Here is a 5,316-nt window from a genome sequence, read left to right on the forward strand (position 1 = left end):
ATTATCTGCATGCTAGCTCCCCAAGTTGTTGCCTCCTTGTTTTTCTTTTTTTCCCCTAAAGTATTTTTTTAATTAAAATGTATTGGGGTGATAATGGTCAACTACATAGATTTCAGGTGTACAATTCTGTAATACAGCATCGATAAATCCCATTGTGTGTTCACCACCCAGAGTCAGTTCTCCTTCCATCACCACATATTTGACCCCCTTTACCCTCGTCTACCACCCTCCTTCCCCCTTACCCTCTGGTAACCACTAAACTGTTGTCTGTGCCTCCTTGTTTTTCATTTCATGACTTCTGTTACTGTCCTTTGCATTTTGAGACAATTTCTCATGTTTATTCTTCGTGTCCCTTGTTTTGTTTTCTTAGCAGCTTTATTGAGATATAACCTACCTACCATACAATTCACCCATCTAAAGTGTACAATTCAATGACATTCAACTCACAGAGCTGTACAACCATCACCACAATCAATTTTAGAACATGTTTACCATCCCTAAACGAAACTCTGAATTCCCACGCTCTCCAGCATGTGTGTCCTGCAATGTGGCATTTGGAGATCCCAAAAGAAAGAACCTCTTCATGTGGATTTTAAGAGTCTATATCTTTAAGGAAGTGGAATATGGAAGGCACAAGGTCAAGATTTTATTCCCTTTCCCTTGACTGCATAGCAAAAACAGGAAAAAAAAAACAACCAAACAACAGAAAAAGCACCACCAGGCAGAGGAAGAGATTGTTTTCTGAACACTCTGCTTGATCGGGGTACTCAGTACAGGCATTTGGCTCCGAGCCTCCTTCCTCGGGAGACTAAGCAGTGAGATGGACGTGTCCTACTCATTACTGATCTCTCCTCAGCCACGGTTTCTGATGTTAGTTCTGCTGGCTGGTCAGTTTTATAGTCTGTTAACTTTCACTTTTCCAACTATCTCATAACCAAAAAAAGATACATCAAGAGTTCTAAAGGTCAAGACTGGCACTGTTCCTGCCAAGGCTCTACCTGTGCCATGGATCATGAGATTAGGGAGAGAAAAGCCTATTTAAATGATAAATTTGTTACCAAGGGATTATGAACAGAAACTGAAGTCTCTGAATGGGAGCACACAGAGCAAAGCAGGGGGAAATGTCCCCCACATAACACCACCTGTGGGCCACTGTTATGGGTTACATTATGTTAGGTTGAACCACATGAAGTTGCTGATAGTTGACTGCTTTTGACCCGCAAAAACAGTCATTTCATATGGTTCTATGTAAGATGCCTACTCTGCTTCCTGCCACTCATTGATGGAATAAATATCAAGTGAAATGTTCACCTATTATATACCAGGCACTGTTCTATGTGCTGGGAGTATGGCCCAAAGCAAGATAGACAAAAATTCCTGCTCCTCTGAGAATTATTCTAGTGAGAAGGGACCAATATAAACCCAATAAATAAGGAAAATAAGTACATATGTTAATAGGTGGTGAGTGCTGTGGAGGAAAGGAAAAGTGCTGTGAGAAGGGGCAAGAGAGGCTGGGCTTCAGGACGCATGGCTGCCGTTTTAAATAGTTGAACAGTACAACATTTGAGTAAAGACCTAGGGAGAAGAAGTGTGGAAAGAGCCAGGTAAATATCTGTGGAAGAACCTTCCAGCACAAGGGAGAGTGAGTGCAGCGGTACGAGCAAGTCAAGAAGGACCGAAGACAGCAGAAAAACCGTGTGCCTACAGCAAAGGGAAGAAGGAGAGATTGTTAGGGACAGGCAAGGAGGTGAGAGGGGATAAATTGTACAGGGCTGTCCAAGACCTGTCCAGGGTTTTGGCTTTTACTTAGAGTGAGGTTTGGAGCAAAGGAGTGACTTGACTTTCCTGTACTTTTAAAAGATTGCTATGGCATCCACAGTCAAGGACCAGAGAAGATGAGATGCGAGGTCCCAGCTCAAGTAGTCAGGGAGGAAGCGGAAAGGGGTGAGTAGTCTGAAAGATGGGGAGGGCATGGGCAGGAGCAGAGACTTTAGAGGCTGTCACAACAGTGCAGGTGACAGAGGATGGGACCTAGGGAGACCAGTGAGGACCAGCCAGCATGCCACCCATGGTTGGGCTGTTGACGCAGTACTCAGGCGTGGGTCTCAGGGGGGCAGGGGCAGCTGAAATGCACGAAGGCCCTGGGCCTAATCTGGAGCAGCATCCCTCCAGAGGAAGGGGCACCTTTCTCTGCACAAAGGTTCTGTCCATGCATTAATTGTGCGGGTGATGTTTTTCTCAATTTTACAAAAGCAGTGCCGTAGGGACCAACACAGGCTCTGGTAGTAGCCGGTGAGTTGGTGCGAAGAGCTGAGATTCTAATTACATCCCAGATTGGTCCTGTGGGGTCTGTTAACAGACTGGATGAGGTTGTGAGACAAAGAGAGGAATCCAGGGAAGGTACATGGATCATAGGCTGAGAAAATGGAACAACAGATTTTCTCGTGCTAAGGTGGGAAAGACAGGGAAGGAGGAGGTTGGGGAGAGGGAGTGGAGGTCAGCACATATTAAGCTAGAGATGGCCAGCAAACATCCAAGTGGAGATGATCCAGGAGGCAGTTGGAGATGAGTCTGTTGTTCCGGGCTGAGTTCTATTGGGTGGACATTTTAGATCATGTAAAAAGACATTTCTTTGACCCTCCATTTTTTTGGTTCCCCAAAGTGGCAGGGGAAGAACATCAGCCAATGTCATCAGTAATAACCTGAAGAGTCCCCAGGTGCCCAAGGCCTCCGTTCTCTTAGCATTCTGCAGAGATGATACACTGTAGGGCTTGCCCCAGCTGGGGTGCTGCCCACAGTTGTTCTTTTTGTGGGACTAGTATGAGAGAGGTTTTACCAGGAGAAATGAACATTATAGGCTCAGATGCCAAGCAGTCTAAATTACAGGTCAGGTGTTTAGGAGACTTAGGGAAATGTCAGCTCCCTAACACCTGGAGAGCTGGAGGCTTCAGTCTAGTGGGAAGTTGAGTCCAGGAGGGTCTCAGCCTTCCCCACTGGAAGAAGAGAAGCCACGCTTCCTGGCCATCCAGAGAACTCCTCTGGTCACTAACGAGACCGTCCCACTCAGCTCCAGTTCTGCTCTCTGACCCCAGCCACTCATCAATCAAGGGCACAGCTGTCGTGTCTGGAGTAAGAAGAGGGAGGTGCTCTTCCCCATCCTACTCACTTCCCAGTGTCAGACGTGCCCAAGCCCAACCAACTGGGCTCTTTCTCTCCTTCCAAAGTGAGCCAGATTATGTATTCATTTCTTTGGAGCAATGAGCTCTTTGGGAATCTGGAAGTCTCTGTCTTGCCACCATAAGTAACCTCCAGGGACCAGAAAGTGTGTTAGTAAAATCACCCAAGACACATCTGTGTGTCCTATATGTGTCCATCTCAGACTGACTAGCTATGGGCAGTAACAGGCCGGTCTCCTTCTTCTCCTCATCCCTCAAGCCCTTTTAAAACTACTTTTCAGTGTCCTGCAGCTATAGGTACTAAGCCCCAGCACAGGAGGCCAGAGAAATATGCAGGGCAACCTGGCCAGCAGCCCAGCTAAGCAAGAGGGTGGCAGGATAACTTGTCGTATCCCCATGCCTCATGCCTCTACTCCCAAGGATCCAGGAGTGTCCCCATGGCAGAGGGCCCTGGGCCTCACGATTGCCCCCTCAAGGAGTACTCCATATCACCATTTCCCAAGCACTCCGTTCACACCAGACCCCAAAGATGGATTGAAATGGTCAATATTCTGTGCCCTTTTTTCCTGCTCTAAGTCCCTGGAACCCAGTGAGGAGTGGAGGCTTGCTCACTGATCCCTAGAGGGAGCCCTAGAGCAAGAAGGGAGCCCTTGCTGCCCTTTTCCCCTCCACCCTTGACCATGTCCTGAGGGTCAGTCACCCTTCTTCTCAGAACTCTAGGTCTTTATCTGCCCTTTCTTATTCTGCCCCAACTAATACAAACCACCCCAAGGAGGTTCCCAATAAATGTAGCCCATTCCTATAATTTTCCAAAGGCCTCTCCAGGTTTTGAGGTAGCCCACTGGCTTTTTGTTTCACAATTGGTCCCACACTAAGTCTACAGGCCTGAGCAGGCTGCCTGGAGCCCAGCATGGGCAATCCACCAGAACACCCCACCCGCTGGCTGATCAGCCACTTCCTTCACCTTGACTCCACTGAGCCTTTTTGCCCTTAACCAGCAGCCACAGTGCAGGCACTTAGGTGGCTGACCACAGGCTCGCTTAAGCTCAGATTCATCCCCCTGGCATTGAACACAGCCCACTGCTGGGAGTGAGCTGACCAAGCCAAGAGCTGGGGTTTACAGCACTCACATGCATTTGCCGGGATTCTCCCAAGACTCTGCTAAGCCTGGCTTTCCCTGTCAGGCTTTCAGTATTTTCCCCAAAGTTAAAAAATTAGAAACTCCTCCATTTATCATTTAACAAAAATGCTGTTAGCCATCATGCTTTAGGTGAGGGGTTCTGACAGCAGTTTGGCCCACCCCTTTTCCCTTTCTGGGCTTCCTCTGGCCTTTTCCTCCTAACTCTTTCCTGGGTGGAACCTAGGAGCTGTACCCATCCTGCCTGGAATCTTAGAGTACACGCTGACAGGGCAGGCTGAGCCCAGGTGGTGCCTGTGGTCTTGGCAGGGGTGTTCAACTTTGCATCTGGGGTCTCTGGGAAATTACCTGCCCACACAGGTATGCAAACGTATTCACTGTGAGTCCAGTGCAAGACTGAGGCAGGTGTGTCTGCCCCACTGGACCAGCCAGCCTAGGTAACTCATTCTACAACAAAAAGTCTTGCATTAACCCTCACCTGCCAGCCATTGGCTTTACTCACCTGCATAGAGGCTCCATCTAGAGATTCTTGCGGCCTGGGCCTTAGGAAGCCTCCTTCTCTTTCCCCAGAAGCCCCCCACCCCCCACCCCCCCGGTGTATCGATACAGTAACTGTTCCATCCTGGGGAAGCATCTCGGGCCCCATTCTTCCCCTAGCCCTTTGCCATCGTGTGGAGGAGCCAAAGGAATGAAGGCAGCAGACTCATGGCCCCAGGTCCTTCTATGTGGGTAATCTACATGCAAGTTTTCTGAGGGCCAGTGACATGACCACCACTCCGTAGGGCCAGTGACCAGCCTTCTCAGGGGCTTTGCTGGCCAACAGTCATTGTGGTCACCTTGGTTACAGCCCTCCCCTGACCTGCTATCACCCTTGGGGTAGGGGAAATATCTTCCACCCTGGAGGGCCCCGTCGACCCCTTCTGCATGCTGAGTTGGGCAACATTCATTCCACATTGGCACACTGTGCCAGACAAAACACTGGTGCCATCATTGGTGCAAGCT

This window comes from Rhinolophus hipposideros (genome assembly GCF_964194185.1).
Source record: "Rhinolophus hipposideros genome assembly, chromosome: 12".
Taxonomy (NCBI): domain Eukaryota; kingdom Metazoa; phylum Chordata; class Mammalia; order Chiroptera; family Rhinolophidae; genus Rhinolophus; species Rhinolophus hipposideros.